Genomic DNA, 22,665 nt, shown 5'->3' with positions numbered 1-22,665 from the left:
CGCCTACAGGGGCGCCCAGTTCCTGGTGTGGCGTTCCAGATGGACAGATCCCCGGATTCCCGGAGGAGGGGGAGATGCGGTTAAACGCTCTCTCTGGCGGGGGTGGCGGTGGGGGGCGCAGGATTCGGTTACTGGCTGCCAGAGGCAGGGCTGGCGCGCCCGTCCTTAGCTCTAGATGCTCTGGGAACGAGTGATGCCTCCACCCCCGGCGGTGTCCGCCTGGGCTCCCGGAGAGCGCGCGTTCCCGCCGAGAGCGCGCTCCTTCGTTCCGACCGGAGGGGGCTGCGGGCCGGGCTGGGGTGGGGGTGGAGGGGAGGCGGTAGAATCTGAAGCCTGTACCCACCGACACGCACTGGGCGCTGGAGGCATCTCTCTAGAGCCAGAAAGCGCCTGAGCCCGGCAGGAAGCGGGCCGAGGTGGGCCCAGGGGAGAAGGAGCGAGGCCGAGGCAGTCCCCGCCACAGGTCGCTGTGCTCCCAGGCCCAGCTGCCTAGCGGATCGTTCTTGCCCCGCTTATTTTGGTGCGCTTAGAGGGGTTCGTTGGGGGGAGGGGCGGGCGGGGAGCCTCCCTCTCTTTTTGCACCATCAGGCCCCTTCGCAGGGTCCGAGAGATGCGGACAGCTGACCTTTGGCCTGGTACTCACGGGGGCGCGCGCGCGCTCTCATGCACACACAGCTGCCCCTCCCCTCCCGCCCCCCACCTCAGCGCCCTGGGCACACGCTCGGCCTCCGGGCACCTTGCCAAGAGCGCGCGAGCACCCTGCGTGGCACACTGGCTCGAGTTCCGGCACCAAGTGGCAGGGGTGGGGTGAGGAGGGAGGGGCGGGCGGCGGTGGACGCGGCCGGCTGCGGGCGGGCGGGCGGTGCGCACGAGTCCAGGCTCAACTTCCCGCTCTTGACAAGGCCGGGAGCCCTTTGGACCGGCCCCCGGGAGCTGGCGGCGGGGCTGGGAGTGGCGTGGGTAAGCCGGGCGGCGCGGGGCACGGGCGGCGGGGCCCGAGGGCGCGGGCCGCGGCGGGGGCGCGGGCAGCTGTGACTTCCCCTATTAGCCCCGATGTCCTTCCCCGGGAGCCCGGCGGAGTTCAAGAGCCCACAATGGGCGCTCCGGGGCGCCCGCCGCCTGACCTCCACCCGGGTTTAATAGTTTCATAGGAACTTCATTAAATCAATTACTCGGCGAGCACATCATCAGTTATTTGTAATTAGCAGCCCGGAGCGCGTTCGCTCTCCCCAGCCCGCGGCCCGGGGTCCCAGCGGGGTTGGCGGAGTTGTGCAAGCACTTTTGTTTGCTCGAGTGTTGACTCCCGGCATTACTCGGCCCGAGTAATCTGGACGTCTTAATCTAGCATTCAGGGGGCGAAGGGAAAACAAACAGGGAGCAGGCCCGAGGCCAGCGCCGCCGTTCCCGGCGCCCGCGCGCGCGCGCGCGGCTCCGAGACCCCCCCAGCTCCTTTCCGGGCCGGGCTGGAGGGCGAGGGGCGCCCCGCGGGGGTGGGGAGCCGGGGGGCGGTGCCGACTGGGCAAGAGCCTGGCCAGGAGAACTCGGCAGTTCCGTAGGGGGAAGGATGAAAGAAGGGGAGAAGCGGAGAGCAAAGCGCCAGAAAGCGCGTCCTGCTTAGGCGGCTCCAAAGGCGAAAGGGCCAGGCCTGGGGCGCGCGACGCTGGCGTGGGGACGCGTGTGCGTGCGCGCGGGGTGCGCGTGAAATAGGTCTTTGCAACGGTTTGTGCGAGCCGTGGCCGCCCCCTCTGTGGTGTCCAGCTCGCTCAAGTGCTTTCATTGGAGAGGGAGGGAGCAGGCTGCGGGCCGCGGCGCAGCTGCACCGCGTCCCACAAAAAGCAGAGTGACTGGTTAGGGGACAGGCGGGACTGCAGTGTGTGTGAGTGTGTGTGTGTGTGTGTGTGTGTCTGTGTGTGTGTGTCTGTGTCCCATGAGCACCCGCTGGATTCCTTCCGTGTCGGGTCAGCGTTCCAGCGCCGGCGTCCGGGCTCCCTGCACACTCTCCGTTGGCAGAAACTTGGGGGTAATGTGCCCCTGCCCTCCTGGTCCCGGTTTCCGTTCGCAGTTACTGCAAAGTCCCTCCTGCACAGGAAATGGAGGGGACCCAGGAGGCCCAGCAGAGGCCACGGGTCACTGGTGATCCGGTTCCGGGTGTCTTCTGAGCGGTGATGCGTTACTTACTGGGAGGCTGGGGAGAGACCAGGGAACAAGCATCCCATTAACGGGTTTCCCCAAGAAACTGGAGTGTTTTGGGGCTCCCCTGTCCATTGCATGAGGTTCTGCGGGCCGGTCTCGCCTTTCTCCCCAGAGTTTTAAGGCCAGGCCTGGTTGACTCCGGAGAATCTGTAGGGTGGACAGAGGGGGAGTTGGAATGGGGATACAGTGAACCCCAGAAGTCAGCCATGTGCAAGGTAAGTACCCTACCTGCTGTGGTATCCCTTCAGTCCCCCTGATTTTAAATGAGTCCCAGAGACTGAGAGATAGTACAGGGGTTAAGGCACTTGCCCGTGGGGACACCAGTGATCCCTGCTTTTCTGACCTATGCTGAGTGAATCCATGTGGGTGCAGGTCCAGCAAGCGCTGCCTGCAATGTCCCCCACAATGGGAACCCCCAGGCATGGCTGTGGGGAGAAGAGGGTTGGGGTGTGGCCCCCCCAACTCCACTCACCAGACTGAGTTTGTGCTTCGGGCACAGCCTTTGGCTCTGAGGGGTGGTGTCTTCAGTCCTAGGTCTCTTTGCTCCCCATTTTTCTGCACACCCCCTCTTTCCTGGCCTCTCACCCTTCAATTTCAGGGTCTCCTGCAGCTCTGAGCCTGCTGGAACAAGGATGAGAAAGAAGCCAGCCAGCAGCAGTGGTTCTCAAGGGGACTGCTGGTCAGACAGAGACCCCACCATGTTGTTGCCGCTGACCACCAGGCCAGCCCCTCGAGAACTTGGGTTTCTCTAGAAAAACAGGAAGTGGTTGCACCAAACAGCCAAGTGGCAACTAGGGGAAGAAGCCAAATGAAGGCTCCTTCCAACTGGCTCCTTCCAACTTAACATACCTCCCTCCCTTCCCCCAAGGGCCAGTCCCAGCCGAAGGCCCAGAAAGGACCAGGCTTTCCAGAAAAATCAGGAGCAGGAGCAAATGTGCAGACAGAAAGCAACATAGCAACACAGGGCTTTCTGGAATATTTCTCCAAACACAGCGAAGACAGTTCGCACACACTCCTTTGAGTCTGTCTGTCACGGTTCTGCTGTGGTCTGTGGAGTGTCGGTGTTTGTGAAACGTGCATTTGATTAGACAAGTCTACACACACTGTGTGTTTTTATTTTGGGATGAGGGTCGGCCACACTGGCGGTGGTGCTCAGGCAACCCTGTGTGGGGCCGGGGATGAGACTGGTGTCCCATGGGCAAGGCAAGCACCTTAACCCCTGCGTTATCTGTCTCTCAGTCTCTAGGGCACATTTAAAATCAGGGGGACTGGGGGCTGGAGCGATAGCACAGCAGGTAGGGTGTTTAGCTTACACATGTCTGACCCGGGTTCGATTCCCAGCATCCCATATGGTCCCCCGAGCAAGCACCGCCAGGAGTAATTCCTGAATCCAGAGCCAGGAGTAACCCCTGAGCATCGCCAGGTGTGACCCAAAAAGAAAAAAAAATCAGGGGGACTGAAGGGATGGTACAGCAGGTGGGCTTGCACACGGCTGACCTTGGCTCCATCCTGCATTCCATGTGGTCCACGGAGCACTGAGCGCAGAGCTAGGAGGAAGCCTGAGCACTGCCAGGTGTGTCTCAAAACCCAAAATATTCAAACTAAAATATGTAAAACCAGAGTCTGGGCATCCTGGCCCTGACTAGAGTGTGGGTAGCCTAGAGGAAGAAACCCAAATGGAGAAAGTCTACATTAAAGATAGAGTTAAAATGCAGCTCACGCCAGCTTCTCTCTCCATTTCTCTCAGCCTCCCCACCCTCCAAAACACCTTGGTTAAGATAACATCATTTGGAGGAGAGAAGGGTAATCAGGGAGCTTTTTTTTTTTTTTTTTTTGGTTTTGGGGTCACACCTGGCGATGCACAGGGGTTACTCCTGGTTCTGCATTCAGGAATTACTCCTGGCAGTGCTCAGGGGACCACATGGGATGCTGGGATTTGAACCCGGGTCGGCCGCGTGCAAGGCAAATGCCCTACCCGCTGTGCTATCACTCCAGCCCCATCAGGGAGGTATTTTATGAGCTGATGGGAATTTGGTGAAGTAGTTGATTTGGTGGTGGTGGGGATTGGTCTGTTTGGGGACTCTCCCAGCGGTGCTCAGGGATCACTCCTATGCTCAGGGACTGCGGGGGATTGAACTCGGCTGCGGGGGATTGAATCCGGTCAGCCACCTACAAGGCAAGCACCCAACCCTCTCCTCTGTCTCTCCAGCCCTGAGTTAGTGGGCTTTGGTGTTTTAATTTTGTTTGGGTGTGTTCAGTGCTCACTCCTGGCTGTGTGTTTAGGGGTCACTCCTGAGAGTTCTCAGAGCACTTCATGTGGAGGCGAGGCAGAGATCAAATCGATATCAGCTACAGACCAGATAAGAGCTTTAACCTCTGTCCTCTCCTGGCCTGCGGCAGGCGGTGTAGATAAGGCGTCTGCGGGCTGACAGCTTATCCCTGATGTTCGACTAGGCTGCGCTCTCTCCCTTTGGACCCGTTCACATGCGCAGTCTTGGTCTCTGTTCTAGTCTGACTTCACTGGTCTAAACCTCACCCAGCCGCCCCCCAAGGCCCTTGGGGGAGTCCTGTGCTTTGCTCCCACTTGGAGGGTCTACTGAGCCCGTCAGGTCCAGCTGCTCACTTGTTGGGGGGTTCCCAACATGAAAGTTGGTGAGCGCAGTGCTCACAATTGTCTTCATCCCAACCCAGGGCTCCGACCCAGCTCCTCAGTGGCCACAGGCATGGGGGAGGTGCCATGTTGGATCTGAGCTGGGTCGCAGCTAAACAGAAACAATCCTGGAGCTCTTGATTGCCCCTGTGGAGGGAAATTCAAGCTGGTCGGGGGGGGGGGGGAGGGGAGGAGAATTGCACTTGGAAGGGTCATGCCAATGCCTTTCTCCACTTAGGGGGCAAAGATTGGACGTCGCTCTGGCCATTTCTTCAATAAACTGAGCCCCAAAGAGTCAACATTAGAAAACTGGGGCTGGAGCGATAGCATAGCGGGTAGGGCGTTTGCCTTGCACACGGCCGATTCGGGTTCGAATCCCAGCATCCCATATGGTCCCCTGAGCACCGCCAGGAGTGATTCCTGAGTGTAGAACCAGGAGTAACCCCTGTGCATGCCGGGTGTGACCCAAAAAAGCAAAAAAAAGAAAATTGTGTGGCTTAAGTCAGGTGTGTCTCATCTATCTACCGAGAGAAACTCCGGGCAAGCCTCTAGCCTCACCTCGAGCTGCCCCTTTCTGCCCCCCTCCCGGCCCCCCCCCCCCCGCCAACTGCACTGGTGGTTCCCCAGTCTTGTCACGCTGAGGGGCAGAATCATGAGGAACTGGATTCCAGGCAAGTGCTTTTCAGGCAGGAGAAAACCCGGAAGACAGCCAGGGCAGCCCAGAGCACTGATGCCCCAGGCCACCCAAAGCTCTTGACCTTAAGGCTGCACTCACTGAGGCCCAGGGCATCATTCCTGGCAGCACTTGGGGACCAGGTGCGGGGCTGGGACCCAGCTGGGGTCCCAGGTGCAAGGCTGTGGTACCATCTTCCATTTTGTGATGTCAAGGTGGCTGACAGTTGTACAGCCATCATGCGCATCTCTGCATGGTTTTCTTCCTAATCAGACCCCAGGCCTGCTTGTCACTAGCTTCACCTGCTCCCCAGCCCCCAGCCCCGAGGACCTCTGTGCTGTGTCTGCCGCTGTGAATTTGACCTTTCCGCTACCTCGTGTGATGGCCTCGTCTAGTACTGGACCACTGGGGTCTGGCTTCTCTTACTGGGCGCCGTGTTCTTCAGGCTCCTTGTTTCAAGGTATCAGAATGGCATTCCTTTTGTTGCTGTTATTTTGGGGCCACGCCCAGAAGTGCTCAGGGCTCCTTCCTGACTCTGTGCTCAGGGATCATACCTGGTGGACTTGGGGACCATAGCGGGTGCCGGGGATGGAGCCTAGATTGGCTGTGAGCAAGGTAAGCACCTGCTTTACTATCCCTCTGGTCCCAAGAGTGTTATTCCTTTTAAGGGCCACATAATATTCCAATGTAGGGCTAGGTGGGCAATTATAAACACTCGTGTACACGTATTTACTCCCACAGACCAAAATCAGTGACAGGAGGGAATGTGCTCTGATTGGCATCCCAAGGTGGCCCCATCATGGTGCCCTTGTCTGCCATCCTTACACATTCCCCAATGGTGTAGGACACGCCTGTTGCGTGTGGTGGCGGGTCTGTTACTGGCTTAAAGAGTGGCGGGTCCCGTGCACTGGGCTCTTGGGCTGTCTGGGCCTCTGTTAGTTCAGTGCCGTGGGGCAGTCATCTGGCATGATTTCCTTTTTCGGAGGGGAGGCCACGGGCGAGGCGTACAGAGCTTGCCCGACTCTGTACTCGGGACTGTATGTGGCGCCAGGGATCAAACCAGGCAGGGTGTGCGGGGGAGTTGCCCACTGGCCTGCCTCTGGTCCCTGGCATGTGTCCCTCCATCTGTCCATGTAGCGGGGGCCTCGCTGCTTCACTTGTGCTTATCCGTGCAGAGCACTGTGACGGAGGGGACTCCAGCCAGGAATTCAGAATACTGGAGTTGTTGCCTGGCTTGGACTTTGTGAGGTCAACAAAGTGTAGCAGGAGATCACAGGAAAGCCAAACATTGTGTGTGTGTGTGTGTGTGTGTGTGTGTGTGTGTGTGTGTGTATGAGAGAGAGAGAGAGAGAGAGAGAGAAGAGAGCCCTACCAAACATTGTGTTTCCAGTCTGTGGTGTTTGTGTGTCTCCAAGCTCTTCTCTGTGTTTGGTCATGGTCGTATGTGTGTGTGTGTGTGAGAGAGAGAGAGAGAGAGAGAGAGAGAGAGAGAGAGCGCCCTACCAAACATTGTGTTTCCGGTCTGTGGTGTTTGTGTGTCTCCAAGCTCTTCTCTGTGTTTGGTCATGGTCGTGTGTGTGTGTGTGTGTGTGTGTGTGTGTGTGTGTGTGTGTGTGTGGTGTCCATGGCCGTGTGTGCCCCCAGCCCTGTGTGCGTGTCCTGCCATGTATGTGTGTCCCTTGGAACTGTTAACACGTGGATATTACCCATTGTGGGCAGTGCTGGAGCCATTCGGGATTTATGAAAACATCTGAAGCGAGTCATTTCAAAGCGCTGATTTGTTTTATAGTCAGTATTACATTTTATGACAGGTTCTTTTGCCAGCAGAACGAGGGTCTAAGGATCACGCACAGTGCTGTGGACAGACCCCAGGGCCCGAGTAGCTCTGCAGATCTGTGATCCAGACCCCCTGGGAGCACCCCTGACCCTCCCCCAAACGCCCACAGCCTCTTCCCTTTCCTGCTTGGTCTCTGCCTCCTGGTTTCTGGTCCAGCTGACGGAGAGAAGGGACGGGGAGGTGTCTGGGCCGTACCTCAACGCTCAGGGCGTGCTCCCAGCTCTGTGTTCAGGAGTCACTCCGGGAGGGCTCAGGGAGCACCTGTGGTGCCAGGGGTGGCCCATGGGTTGTTCGTGCACAAGGCAAGCGCCCGCCTTACCTGCAGGTCACTTTGGAGGACTGCGAGGTGGATGGAGGCCGTCCCCCTCCCGAGTTTCCCCCCAGACTCGGCCTTTGCACCCCACCCCTGTTCTCTTCCCCCAGCGCCAACCCAGAGGGAAGGCTGTGGAACTGTGCAGAGTGGGAGTGAAATGCCACTGGAATTGGGGGGAGATGCCACCCTCGCCCCTGAGCTGGGATTTGTGGGTCCCCTCCCGCTGCTGCTCCTTCCCCGAGATGGGAGATAGCACTAGAAGTTTCCAGGGAGTTGGGGGCTGTAATATTTTACAGCAGCTGTTGAACATTTCCCTACCTAGTTATTAAACACGAAAGGGAGTAAATTAAAACGGCAAAGTAAAATGAAATAAAAGGCGTCTTTTTCTTTCTGTAAAGAGACAACACCTAATTAAGGAATATTTGAATCCCACAAAAATGCAGACACTCATGGGTGACATAAAAGTTCTCCTCTTAAACCAGGAACAAGCCCCAGAAAATTAGGGACAGGCCCAGAGGTAGTCCCTTAAAACAATAAAGCGCTTTCCTCTGAGACTTGGGGCTTGCTTCCCCTTCCTTCCCCCCTCCCAGGGGGTGGGGGAGGATTAAACTCAAATAGCTCCTTTGAGTTCCAGGTTTCTGGGCTGTGGCCAGCCCCTGGCCCTCTGTCCCCCTGGCCCGCCTCCCTGAAGCCCAGCTGGGGATGGGGATGCAGTCCCCCTGCTGGCCCTCCCGGCCTTCCTGCCCTAACTCCCCTCCCAGTCTACTTCTCTTCACCCCAAATTCCATGTTGCTGATTTTTTTTTCTTTTCTTTTTGGGTCACACCCGGTGATGCACAGGAGTTACTCCTGGTTCATGCACTCAGGAATTACTCCTGGCAGTGCTCAGGGGACCATATGGAATGCTGGGAATCGAACCCGGGTCGGCCGTATGCAAGGCAAATGCCCTTCCCGCTGTGCTGCGGCTCCAGCCCTCATGTTGCAGCTTTTAAATCCAATTTTCTCAAGTGGCCCTATCCCTGGGGGGATCTTTCTGAGCCCCCCACCCCCGCCACTGTCTTCCATCTCCCTGAGAGGTGGGCTCTCGGTTTCCCCCCACCCTGGGTCCCCAGTCCAAGCTGAAGACCCCCCTGGGGTGAGGATGCCTGCCCACACCTCTGAAGCGGAAGCTTCCCTTTGACCTTTGCTGTGGGCCGTGGGCTGACCTCTCTCTCTGCCGAGAGCCTCCTCAGGACAGATCTCTGTCCCCAGCGCCTTCCGGCCAAACCCAGGCCGGGACTCTGGAGAGCTGGGCCAGAGATGGCTTCCGGGCACTGAGTTCCTTCGCTGTCCCTACTGCGCTTGGGATAGCATCTTGGTTTGATTTGTTGTTTTGGTTTTGGGGGCCACACCGACTGTGCTCAGGCTCACTCCTGGCTCTGTGCTGGGGGACCCCTCCTAGGGACCTCAAGGGGTCAGGACCCTAGGGGGTGCTGGGATTGATCCCAGGCAAGTGCTTAGCCCCTGCTCTCTCTCTCTCTCTCTCTCTCTCTCTCTCTCTCTCCCTCCCTCCCTCCCTCTCCCTCTCTCCCTCCCTCTCCCTCTCTCCCTCCTTCTCTCTCTCTCTCTTTCCCTCCCTCTCCCTCTCTCCCCCCTTCTCTGTCTCTGTCTCTGTCTCTGTCTCTCTCTCTCTCTCTCTCTCTCTCTCTCTCTCTCCCTCCCTCCCATTCTCTCTCTCTCTCTCTCACGTGTCTGGATTTCAGTCCTGTCATTGTAGGGGAAGATGGAGCAAGAGGTATGCTAAGCAGATATGGCTGCCATGTCTTGTATCGCTGATAACCTGCAAACTCTTAGCCCGGGCCCCAGATTGCCTTTCTGGGATCATTTTCGGCGGGGTGGTTTGGGTGCCCTATGACCTTGTTTGCGCTCCCAGTATCACAGTGCAGAGGCTGAAGCCAGGGCATCTCAGATTGCTGCTGATTCGACTAAACTATAAAGGATACCTTTTATTTTTTTTCCTTTCAAAAAATAAGCAGAGGGAGCTGGAGCGATAGCACAGTGGGTAGGGCACGCACCTTGCACGCGGCCAACATGGGTTTGATTCCCAGCATCCCATATAGTCCCCCAGCACTGCCAGGAGTATTTCCTGAGTGCAGAGCCAGTAGTAACCCCTGAGCATCACTGGGTGTGACCCAAAAAGCAAAACAAACAAACAAATAAATAAATAAGCAGAGGTGACACATGTGAGGTCCTGGGCTGGATCCTGGGCGCCACAATTATTAAAAAAATAAATGAGTGGAGACTTTTAGGTCATCAAAGCAGATTGCAAAAGGAACAGTGTCTCAGAACCACAGCAACAGAGCAGCGGGGAAGGCGTGTGCCTTGTGTGCGGCTGACCTGCATTTGATTCCGGTACCCCATATGGTCCCCTGGACACTGCCAAGGGGGATTCCTGAGTGAGGATCCAGGAGTGACCCCTGAGCTTCATTGGGTGTGACCCCAAAACTGAAACAAAAGAATGAATGCCTCAGGCCTGGAGAGCCGGTGTCGGGGGTTCAGCTCTTGTCTGGCCCTTGGCTCATCTGGGTTCCATCCCTGGCATTGCATAAGTTCCTGAGCCCCCCAGGAGTGACCCTGAGCAGTCCCACAGCTGCCTCTGCAAAGCAGTCCTAGAGTCCTATACCTGCCTGGGAGGCAGACAAAAGAGGGTTGTGTTTGTTTACTTGTGTGTGCTTTTTTTTGATTTTGATCTTTTGGGGCCACATCCACCGACGTTTAGGACGCCTCTTGGCTCTGAGCTCAGGGATCTCCCCTGGCGGGCTCACGGGATGCCATACGGGGTGCCGGGCATCGAGCTCAGGTTGGCCGAATGCATGTCAAACGCCCGACCCTCTGTACCATCACTCCAATCCCCTTCCCCAATTTTTTTTAAATGTTGTTTCATTCCTTTTATCTATGTGAAAATGCACACGCTATTTCTGAGCAAAATGCTGGGTGGTATTTTTAGAACCACGATCCTGGGTACAAATATCTCCCATCTGTATTCTGTGTCTGAAACTCAGCCCCGCACGTGTGCCAGCTGACGCGCCTCACTGCCTCGTTCCCGTGTGTGTGTGTGTGTGTGTGTGTGTGTGTGTGTGTGTGTGTGTGTGTGTGTAGAGTTTATGATTCTTACTGCAGGGCTGAGACCCAGTCTCTGAAGGTGAAACTCTGACGGTAGGCAGTGTAGACTCAGCCGAGGTCAAGGGGGAGAAGATACGACAAAAACTGCAGCAAAAGGACACGAGGGTGCTCTTGGGAAGGTGGGAGGCACCAGCCCCTCCCGCCGCCGAGATGTGATCCCGGGGCTCCGCAGCTGCACGAGCGTGAATCCAGACCCAGCAAAACCTCTTTTGGCATGGGCAACTCCTCGCAGAATGTCTCCAGCCTGAGAACTAAGCGGCGGCCCCGTGCCCGCCCAGGAGGGGAAAGGTATTTCTCTCTCTTGCCTCTTTCTCTCTGGGGATGAAGGACGCTGTGACCGCCATATTGAGACGACCACAGATGGGATTTACGACAAGGGGGAGAAGAGGCGGGAGGCAGAGAGGGGTGTTGTGACTTGGTCACCGGGTCCCTTCCAGTCTAAGACGCCTGAGGGTGGGTGGGCGGCTGTGAGTCGTTTCTTGCTCTCCTTCACACAAGCCCCTTCTCTGCATGGTAGGGTGGACAGGCAGGAGCAGGTGTTGGCCCGGCCCTATTCTTGAGCGCTGCTGCAGGTCAAGGTCACGACCCCCTCCCTTATTTGGTGATCAAAGAACCTTCCCAGAGGCTCCCTTCATCTCTCCCACAGTAACTCTCCTTATCTCGAATGTCATCCTTCATCCCTCCCTGCCTCTGCTCCCGGGTGCTCATCCCTCACGTCTGGCAGGACAAGGGGCCAGAGCAGCTGCATCTGGGTTACCTCTGCGCTTCACGGGATACAATCCGTTTAGGGAACCGGAGTGATAATACAACAGGGAGGGCCTTTGCCTTGCACCCAGCAGCCAACCTGGGTCCAATCCCTGGCATCCCGTATGGTCCCCTGAGCACGCCAGGAATAACCCAAACCACAACCCACTTCTGTCCCCAGCCAGGTGACAGAGCACATGCTCACTTGGTCTCCCGGAGCAGATGAGGCATCAGAAGTGCAGAGAGGTTCATGCCGCCAGACCCAGCACCAGGCTGTTTCATTCGGGGCGCCTTGGAGGGGGGCGGGTGAGACCCCTCCCTGCCCCTCCCAGCCCTGGCACCTGAACGAAACAGCCTGGTGCGAGGGTCCAGGGGCATGAACCTCTCTGCACTTCTGATGCCTCATCTGTCCCCGGAGGCCATGTGAGTATGGCCATGACTTCTCCAGGACTCAGCCTCGGCCACGCTCACGGCTGCTCTCTGCACTCGCGGGCCGAGCCTCACCCACGAGTGAACCTGTTCCTGTACATCTCGTGCCTCACACCGCCCGCCCAGACTCCAAGAGCAGCGCACCACGCTTGACCGGGTTTAAAGTAAGAGGTGACCAATCTCAGAGGGAAATTTTTTTTTTCTTTTTGGGTCACACCTGACGACGCACAGGGGTCACTCCTGGCTCTGCACTCAGGAATTACTCCTGGCGGTGCTCGCGGGACCATTTGGGATGCTGGGAATCAAACCCAGGTCAGCCGTGTGCAAGGCAAACGCCCTACACTGTGCTATTGCTCCAGCCCCATCCCCCACCTTCTTTTTTTTTTTTTTTGCTTTTCGGGTCACACCCAGCGATGCACAGGGCTTACTCCTGGCTCTACACTCAGGAATTACTACTGGCAGTGCTGGGGGACCATATGGGATGCTGGGAATCAAACCCGGGTCGGCCTCGTGCAAGGCAAACACCCTACCCGCTGTGCTATTGCTCCAGCCCCATTTCCCACCTTCTTTTGTTTTTGCTTTTTTGGGGGGGTCCCACCCAGCAATGCTCAGGGGTTACTCCCGGCTCTGCACTCAGAAATTACTCCTGGTGGTGATACAAGTGGTATCAATTACTACAAGTGATACAAGTGGTGCTCAGGGGACCATATCGGGTGCCGGGAACTGAACCCAGGTCTGCCTCGTGCAAGGCAAACGCCCTCCCCACTGTGCTATCACCCTGACCCCCTGAAGCTCCTTGAGAGGAGGGGCTGTCCATCAGCTCTGGACACCTCAGAGGGCCGCAGAGGTAGCACAGAGATCCAGGAGTTTGCCTTACACTGTGGCGTGTGTGGGGTCCCCCCAACACTGCCAAGGCTGAGCCCCGAGCACCACTAGGTAGATCAAAACCCTGTTTTTGATCAACAACCTGTCATGTAGTAGTTTTTACTAATGCGACTGTCCAATGTACATTATTATTTTATTTGGGGCCACCCCAGGTGGTACTCAGAGCTACTTTCGGCGTAATGCTCTGGGTTCCTTGTGGGATTAGCGACTGAAGCCCAGTCTCCTGCACGCAAAGCAGTGGCCCCAATACGGGCATTTGGGGGCACCCCTGGCTCTGCACTCAGGGATTTTTTTTTCTTTTTGAGTCACACCCGGCGATGCACAGGGGTTACTCCTGGCTCTGCACTCAGGAATCACTCCTGGCAGTGCTCAGGGGACCATATGGGATGCTGGGAATCGAACCCGGGTCGGCCACGTGCAAAGCAAACGCCCTCCCCGCTGTGCTATCGCTCCAGCCCCTCAGGGATCACTTGTGGTGGTGCTCAGAGGACCTTACGCGGAGCCGGGGGTCAAACCTGGGTGCACACTAGCCTCTCTCCCGCCCCACCGTGTACATTCTTATACACATAGTTCTGCGCTGGAGCTTAGTAAACTGGAAAACTTGTGCCCCAGGTGTGAAGAACCAGCTCCAGCCAGGCTCAGGCAGGACCTAGTGAGCACCTCAAGCCGAGTCCTGTACATTTAAGACACTTGAGTGGGAGGACTTGGCAGCTGAACAGACGGAGGAGGGAAAGTATTAGGTGGTAGCACTGTCTGTAGGACTATTGTCCCATTGCTCATCGATTTGCTCGAGCGGGCACCAGTAACGTCTCCATTGTGAAACTTGTTGTTACTGTTTTTGCCATATCGAATACACCACAGGGAGCTTGCCAGGGTCTGCCGTGTGGGCAGGATACTCTCGGTAGCTTGCCGGGCTCTCTGAGAGGTTGCACGCGGCCAACCCGGGTTCGATTCCTCCGCCCTCTCGGAGAGCCCGGCAAGCTACCGAGAGTATCCCACCCTCACAGCAGAGCCTGGCAAGCTCCCTGTGGCATATTCGATAAGCCAAAGACAGTAGCAATAAGTCTCACAATGGAGATGTTACTGGTGCCCGCTCGAGCAAATCGATGAGCACCAGGATGACAGTAACAGTGACAGTGACAGTTTGTTTGGGGGCCATATCTGGTGGAGCTCAAGGCTTCCTTCTGGCTCTGTGCTCAGGGGTCGCTCCTGGCGGGGCTCAGGGGATCCGGTACAGGTGCTGGGCATGGGACCAGAGCGGGCCGAGTGCAAGGCCAGCGCGTTTCTTTCTGCAAAGGCTCTCACCGTCCCTGTGAACGCGGTGCGGCCATGGTCCCCGGAGCCCCCCCAGTACCCCTCCCTCCTCCTACCTGCCACTGGCCACAAACACTTCGCACCCCCCACTGTCCCCTCCCTGCCTAGGTAAGAGGCATATGGTGCTTGTTTGGGCACCGGGGTAGCTTTCTATGAATAGCAGAGCGCTGTGAACAGACAGCCGAGATGATACGGCTTCAGCTGCCGGTACAATATGCGCCTGATACTGTGAGAAGCTCCCCTCCCCTCCCCCAGTCCAGCCTGGGGGGTCTTCCGAGCGGCCCCCTCCTTGCCTTCCCAGGCTCACGCCCGGCTTTTCCCTCTGAAACTGGGCAGCAAAGGGCCTTTCTGAACCACGGTGGGCCTGGAGTTCTGAGCGCCCCCCACCCCCTCCCCCAGGCTTGCCTCCCTGCCCCTTGGTGCTTCTGGGGGCAGGATGCTGTCTCTTCCTGCATCACCATTATCTGTCACTGTCACTGTCACTGACATCCCGTTGCTCATCGATTTGCTCGAGCGGGCACCAGTAACATCTCCATTGTGAGACTTGTTGTTACTGTTTTTGGCATATCGAATACGCCACGAGTAGCTTGCCAGGCTCTGCCATGTGGGCAGGATACTCTCGGTAGCTTGCTGGGCTCTCCGAGAGGGGCGGAGGAATAGAACCCAGGTCAGCCGCATGCAAGGCGAACACCCTACCCACTGTGCTATCGCTCCAGCCCATCACCATTATCATTATTATTTATTTTTATTTGGGGGCCACACGCGGTGTAATTCAGGACTTCCTCCTGAACTTCCTCCTCACTCTGTGCTCAAGGATCCCTCGTGGTGGTCTGCGAGGACCCTATAGGATGCCAGGAATCGAACCCAGACTGCAATATGCAACACAGGCACCTTGACCCCCGCAGTCCCTCTCTGGCCCTGGGGCTCCGGTTCTTCCCCGGCGTTCCACAATGGACAGGAGAGCGTGTGTGCAGAGGTGCGGTCCGACCTTCCTCGTGGCGTCTAAGGGAGTGGGAGGGGGCCCCTTGGCATGAGGTCTTGCAGCTCTCCCCGGATTCCACACTGGGTGGCTCAAGGGGTCCTGGCTTGGTTTCACAGAGTGACCTGCCCAACCCCCATCCTGCGTCATGCCGACTGGGGGTTTGTGGGGAGGACGTGGGCCGAGGCGGATTCCTGGTACCTGCCCATTGGCCTCTGAGGACAAGTGCAGAGCACAGTGGCTTGGAGTGAGAGCGGTGCTTAGTGGACGGGCACTCAGGCCCCGGGTGCAGGAGGCCCCGACTCGAGCCCCAGCGCTGCTGGTGCCCTGAACACTGCCAGGTGTGGCACAAAAATACTAAGTCCCTCCTTTGCCTCCTGGCACTGCACACCCCCCTGAACGTTGCACTGCTGTGCTGGGTGCTGACTGGCCCCTGCTGGGTGCTGCCTCTGTGGAAGCAAACGGAGTCCCGAGAGATAGCACAGGGCCTACTCGCCCTGCACGTGGCCTGTCCTGGGCCCGTTCCTGGCACCACACATGATCCCTGAGCACTGCCGGGATGGCCCCTGAGCACTGAGCCAAGAATCAGTCCCGAGCACCTCTGGCCAGGGCCCCAAACACAAAAACGAAAGAATAAAACTAAAGCTGTCCTTTGCAGACATAGAAAGATTGCACTCATCTGTGGAATATAGAATAATAGACTAGGAGTCTAACACCCAAGAATAGTAGAAATAAGTACCAGGAGGTTGTCTCCATGGCTTGGAGGCTGGTCTCTCATTCTGGGCAACTCAGAGAAGGGAACACCAAGTAAAATGTGGTCATGTGGGGGAAGGGTGATGCGGGCCGAATATAGACTAGAGACTGAACGCAATGGCCCTTCAACACCTTTATTGCAAACCACAACACCTAATCAGAGAGAGAGAGAACAAAAGGGAATACCCTGCCATAGTGGCAGTGTGGGGTGGGAGGGATGCTGGGTTTACTGGTTTACTGGTTTACTGGTGGTGGAGAATGGGCACTGATGAAGGGATGGGTTCTCAAACTTTGAATGGGGGAAACATGAGCACAAAAATGTATAAATCTGTAACTGTACCCTCACGATGATTCACTAATTAAAAATAAATAAATTTTTAAAAATTGATAGTAGAATTTACAAATTCACTTACTAGAAATCATTTTTAAAACTTGGTGTATTTATTTAAAATGTTTCAAATACAAGTCTGGAAACTATAAATAAAAATACATTATATATAAATAAATACATTATATATAAATATATAAATATTTAATATTTTAATATATAAATATTAAAATAAATATATAAATAAAAAATAAAGATGTCTTTTGAGGGCAGGATAGAGGGGCAGGGGGCTAAGGCATGGCCCCAGCGCGGGCCCTTTCCCAGACCGCGTGGGGTCTCCAGACCCTCTCCAGCTCAGGGTCAGCGGTGCCCCTTGGCCCATTGTTGTTGTTTTTGCTTTTGGACCACACCTGCCTCACTCCTGCCCTAGGACCTCACAGGCCCTGAGGGAGGAGACTGAGAAGCTCCCTCCTGCCCCCAAGTCTGCCCTGTGGGATGCTTGCTGGGCCCATCCTTCAGGGAAGGAGCCGGTGATGGGGGCTGAGCCCTCACTCGGAGCTCAGTCTTCCTTCTCTTTGGGGCAGGCCCTGTCCGCAGGTGGCAGCTTGGCAGAGGGTTGTGATGGGCACAGAATGTCCATCTGGGTACCGGAGCGGGGAGGGCGTTTGCCTTGCACACAGCCGGACCAGGTTCGATCCCCGGCATCCCACAGGGTCCCCTGAGCACAAGCCGGGAGTGATTACTGAGCGCAGAGCCAGGAGTAACGCCTGAGCCGCGCTGGGTGTGAGCCAAATCCCCAAGCCCAAAAGGCAAACCAAAGCCAAGCCAGGGCTTGACACGGGCAGCCCGCGCTCCTCCCCTAAGCTGTGTCCTCAAACCCCTCGCCAGTGTTGCCGGTGACTCCAAACAGTCGTGCCTTTAAAAAAGAAGCCTGTAAAAATGACAGCCAGCGATTCTCAAGCACTTCCCCAAACACTTCCCTCCTTTCTGAGACACGCGGAGAAGTGCTGTGCCTGCCTCCCTAGTGGGTTTACCGGGGATTAATCCGGGATTATGTCCTTAAGTGAAGAGATCCTGGGTTCCTCTGGTTGTCAGTTTCATTAGGCCAGAAGCAGCTCATCTGGGGGGAGGGGGGCAGCTCCATGGCCTCGCTGCCCAGCAAACTGGAAATATTCTAAGAGGAAGCGGCTAGAATTGGGCCGGGGGAGGGCACAGCATTCTGAGCAGAAGCTGCACACAGGAGGCCTGGGTTTGGTCCCCAGAGCCACCTCCAGGTACAGAGCCAGGAGTAATCCCTGGAACTGCTGAGTTGCCCTCACAACAAGGTGGGGGGGAGGGAGAGAGGGAGGGAGGGACAGAGGGAAAGAAGGAGGGAGGGGCGGAGGGAGGGAGGGAGGGAAGGAGAGAGGATCAATAGTACAGCAGGTAGGGCACTTATCTTGCATGTGGCAGACCTGGATTTGATCCCTGACACCCCATATGGTCTCCTGAGACCTGCCAGGAATGATCCCTTGAGCTGAGCCAGGAGTAATTCTGGAGCATCACTGGGTGTGACCCAAAAAAGAAAAAGAAGGGTGTGCTGGGGTGGGGGGTGAGGTGAGGGGAAAGGAAGGAGGGAAGGAGGGAAGGAAGCAAGCAGAAGGGGGAGAATTCTTGGTGGCAGTTCTAAAAATTTAATTAGAGGTGGGGCTGGAGCGATAGCACAGCGGGTAGGGCGTTTGCCTTGCATGTGGCCGACCCGGGTTCGAATCCCAGCATCCCATATGGTCCCCTGAGCACCGCCAGGGGTGATTCCTGAGTGCATGAGCCAGGAGTGACCCCTGTGCATTGCTGGCTGTGACCCAAAAAGCAAAAAAAAAATTTAATTAGAGGGACTGGAGTGATAGCACAGTGGGTAGGGCGTTTGCCTTGCATGCGGCCGACCCAGGTTCGAATCCCAGCATCCCATATGGTCCACCAAGCACTGCCCAGAAGTAATTCCTGAGTGCATGAGCCAGGAGTAACACCTGAGCATCGCTGGGTGTGACCCAAAAAGCAAAAAAAAAAATTAGAGGGGCTGGAGCAATAGCACGGTAGGGAGGGTGTTTGCCTTGCATGCAGCCAATCAGGGTTCAATTCCCAGCATCCCGTATGGTCCCTGGAGCTGAGCCAGGAGTAACCCTTGTGCATCACTGGGTGTGACCCGAAAAGAAAAAAAAATTGATTAGAAACTTTCTTTCCCTTTTTGTTGTTGCAGGGAGTAGGGAACAGGTTTGCACATACTGGGGTGCACTAGAGATCCACATGATTCTTTTCTTTCTCTTTTCTAGTTTTTGGGTCCCAACCAGCTGTGCTCAGGGCTTCCTCCTGGCTCTGCACTCAGGTCATCACTCCTGGAGGGCTTCAGGGGACCTTGTGTGGTGCGGGGCATGGAATCTGCATCGCCCAGTGCATGGTGAGTGACCTCCCTGCTGTCCCACTGCTCTGGCCAAACATCCAGGCTCTCTCTCTCTTTTTTTTTTTTAACATCCATATTCTTGCCCTCTTAACATCCATACTCTTTTTTTTTTTTTGACAGCCATAGTCTTGACCTCTGGTTTCTTATTCCACTATTGTGCTTTTTTAGTAACTATGTTACTTATTTAGGAAACTCTTATAATTTCTTTCATAGTCTGGAAGCGATTTCTTTCCTCTCTGAAGTGATTTTGTTGTTGTTGTTGTTGTTTGGGGGTCACCTCTGGTCATGCTCAGGGCTTACTCCTGGCTGTGCACTCAGGAATCACTCCTGGCAGTGCTGGGGGGATCATATGGGATACTGGGGATCAAACCCAGATCTGCTGCGTGCAAGGAAAGGGCCTATAGGGTACACTATGGCTTTGGCCCTGATTTAGTTTTGAAATGCTGGATTGACAAGGAAGTCTGGGTCAGGAAGGAAGAAGACTTTCAAGATCTAGGAGCCCTGGTTGACACTGAAGCTGTGAGCCTGGGTGGCCGGTAAAATGGAGAAAGAGTTTCATTCCCCAATAGCAATGTGATGTGGGCTGTATCACTGTATCACTGTCATCCCGTTGATCGTCAGTCTGCTCAAGCAGGCCTAGTAACGTCTCTATTCATCCCAGTCTGAGATTTTAGCAGCCTCTCTTTTCTTGTCCTTCCCAATGGTGCCGCACTAGAGGCTCTTCAGGGTCAGGGGAATGAGACCCATCATTGTTACTGTTTTTGCCATATGAATATGCCATGGGGAGCTTACCAGGCTTTCATGTGGGCAGGAAACTCTCAGTAGCTTGCCAAGTTCTTGAGAGAGAGAACTAGGCTATAAGATGTTGTGCACCTGAAAATGTGGCCGAGTAGTTGTGGGAGCTTGGTTTTATAGTCTCTGGATGTTGGCTGTTGACAGGATTACACGGCGCCGGGGGCAGTTTCTGGGTGTGACCGCCTAGCTACTGGAAAATGGGGGATCTGGGTGGAAGAGGCCCAGTCCCGATCTGAGCAGGTTTGGAGATCTCAGCTCCGGGTCCCGCACACCTGGGTTCCTTTGCCGGTTCCTTCATGTGTGAGGCTCGTCCAAGTATGTGGAGAGGGGCCTTGAGGGTGGCTGTGGCTGGGTTCTGGAGGTCTTCGGCTGCCAGGGCTCTGCTCGGGGGGCAGAGAGGGAAACTCAACCCACCCCCTCCAAGGGGCCCCCGGTGAAGACAGCCAGGCGTGGGGGCAAGAGACTCTGCCCATGTGGACTAGAAGAATATTAAAAGATTTGCTGCTCAAGATGTGTGTGTGTGGGGGGGTGGGGGGTGATGGCTCCAGGGCTGGAGATGAGATGCACGTGCAGGAGACCCCAGTTCCACCCCTGCAAGGTCCCCCAGAACCACTAGGAGTAGTCCCTGAGCTGCCAGCTCCTCCTAAAACAAACAAAAGAATTAGGTTATTGAGACTTTGGGGGTTGTTTTGTCTCTCTTTTGGGTCACACCCAGCAATGCTCAGGGGTTACTCCTGACTCTGCACTCAGGAATTATTCCTGGTCATGCTCGGGGACCATCTAGGATGCCGGGGTTCGAACCCGGGTCAGCATGTCCAAGGCAAAAGCCCTCCCTGCCATCCTATCGCTCCAGTACAGGCCATTGAAACTTTGGAACGGATAGACGAAATGCAACAAACAGTGGCCATTTTGTGGAAGTCATTTCTATGAAACTTGTGTAATCAGGGCAAGAGAGATGGCCCAGCAGGGAGGGCACCTCCCCGCACCCAGCTGATCCCAGTTCAAGCCCCCACTCCCCGTGTGGTCCCTCGGCTCTGCTGAGTATGGCCCCCAAACAAAATCAAGAAGGAGAAGCACTGGAATCCTCCATTCTTTAGAATGCAGACCTCCTAGGGTGGCCACCACTGGCCGTGGCCGGGAAAGGGACAGCTGACCTGAGCTTCAGATAATGGGAGGGGTCTCGGGGAGGGGAGGAGACACTACAGCTGGGGAGGCACCTGCCTTACTTGTGGCCAATCCTGGTTCGGATCCCTGGGACAGCAGGTGGTTTGAGCAGCACGGAAGCCCCTGAGCACTGCCAGGTGTGCCCCCCGCAACCCCGCAAAGGTAATGAGCGATGAGAGGCCCCCTGTGCAGTGGTGGAACGAGAGGATGTCCTGTGTTGGGAAGAGCTCCTGCTCCTGTGTCGGTCAGGAGTGGGGGGTGGGGGTGTGGCTGTTCTGTTTTCATTTTTGCTTTTTGGGGGTCACACCCGGTGATGCTCAGGAGTTACTCCTGACTCTGCGCTCAGAAATTACTCCCGTCAGTGCTCGGAGGACCATATGGGATGCCGGGGATTGAACCTGGGTGGGCCGCGTGCATGGTAAACGCCCTCCCCGCTGTGCTATCGCTCCAGCCCCGCTGTCCTGTCTTTCACGTCTAAGTTTGAACTTGATGCCTTGTGGGTTCTTTGTCCAGTGGTAAAGGTTTCCATGCTGCAGGACTGTGCTTTTCTGGAACACGGGGAAGGGAGCTGGGTGGCTTTTAGGTAATGGGCCCCCAGTCACCTAGACGCACAGGTGGGAAAGAGTGCAATGCAGCGGGGTCACCGGTCTGGGGTCAGCAAAGGCAATCGCTTGGGAAATGGCCAATGGGTCCGACTCACCTTGTGGCTGTGGAGGCAAATGCCAACACAGGGGTGCCCAGGGGTGTTTGCAGAGAGGAGAGAGGCCCACCGCATACCTGTCTCTTTCCCAGCACAAACACGGCAACTTCGAGTACCACCAGTGGCTCGTTTGAATATGGTTGAATTATGTGTGAAGGCCCTGGAAGTGAGAGCGAGACAGAGGGAGCAGAGACAGTGGGTGGGTGGGTGCAAGGGCTGGGGTCCTGCCCTCCACTGCCCAACCTCAGTTGCCCACTGTGGCTCAGGGAGGGAAGGCTGCTGTCCCAGCAGTGGGCAACTTGTGGTCAGAGGCGAGAAGCTGGGAGATACCAGCCACTTCCGGCTGTGCGTGGTTCCCTGGGGCCAAGGCATCCCTAACACTCTCCCTGAGGATTGGGGAAACGGGGATTTAGTGACCGTTAGTCCTGCACAGAGACAAGAAGGACACCTCGGAGCACTGGGGGGCGTCCAGTGAGAGCTGGGGGTTCTCTCCCCAGAGAGACCATGGCAGATGTACATGGAGCTGTGCCCGAGAATTCACAGAGCGTGCGAGGAACTCAAGTCTGCTCCTGGATCCCAGGATTCCCTAGAGCAGCTTCATTCAGCAATTGTTGCTTCGGAAGTGAAGATGGAGCCAGGCGGGTGCACTGAGCTACTCAAGGAAATAAAAATTCTCTACGGGTCAAAAACCAAAAAAAAAAAATGGAATTCCAGACTCCTGACGTTCTCCAGGTTCTGGCTCTGGAGGGCCTCACGGCAGACCCGGGAGCAACAGCAGCAAAATCCTGGCCAGGGGGTTAGATCCGAGCATCCAAGCACCCCTCAGACTCCATCCCTTCCGAATGTTTTTCAAGAGGGTGCCCTCTCAATGCTCCCCCAAATGTGTGCAGAGTGGAGAAACAGGGTCCTGCTTTTGCCTCAGCTTCCAAGTTTGACGGGCTCTGTTGGGGCACAAATCTCCCCAACGGCTCTGTCACTTGGTTTATTGTTGTCCCCATTGCTGAGACTCCAAGACACGCACAGGAAGCCCCAGAGACCCGAACCTGCTGCCGTGACAGGTACTCAAAGCAGGACATTCACCGCCAGCTTGCAGAAGAACTCCAGGGCAGCCTGGGATGGGGCCTGGTGTTACCTAGAATAACACACGACTTCTGTTTCGTGCAATCTCTGGTCTCAGTCATGGAGAGGGGTGTGGGGCGGGGGGGAGGGGGGGAAGTTGTCTCCCTGCAAAATACAGCCTGGAGGGGAATGCTGCCAGTGTCGTGCTCCGGCGAGTTAATATGCATCTAAACAGTGTTCGGAACAGACTA

At 56.1% G+C, this 22,665-nt stretch overlaps 1 long non-coding RNA gene across 1 annotated transcript in view; it reads left to right on the top strand.

Moving 5' to 3' along the window:
- Positions 1–826: 826 nt before the first annotated feature.
- LOC129399621 (uncharacterized) overlaps positions 827–22,665 on the top strand; it is a 68,486-nt gene continuing 46,647 nt past the window's right edge. Inside the window, exons 1-2 of the long non-coding RNA XR_008627201.1 lie at positions 827–960; positions 18,569–18,693. This is a non-coding gene — a long non-coding RNA (uncharacterized LOC129399621). The remainder of the gene's footprint in view (positions 961–18,568; positions 18,694–22,665) is intronic.

This window comes from Sorex araneus, chromosome 1, assembly GCF_027595985.1.
Source record: "Sorex araneus isolate mSorAra2 chromosome 1, mSorAra2.pri, whole genome shotgun sequence".
NCBI lineage: Eukaryota > Metazoa > Chordata > Mammalia > Eulipotyphla > Soricidae > Sorex > Sorex araneus.
This window is presented reverse-complemented; position numbering and strand designations above follow the sequence as displayed.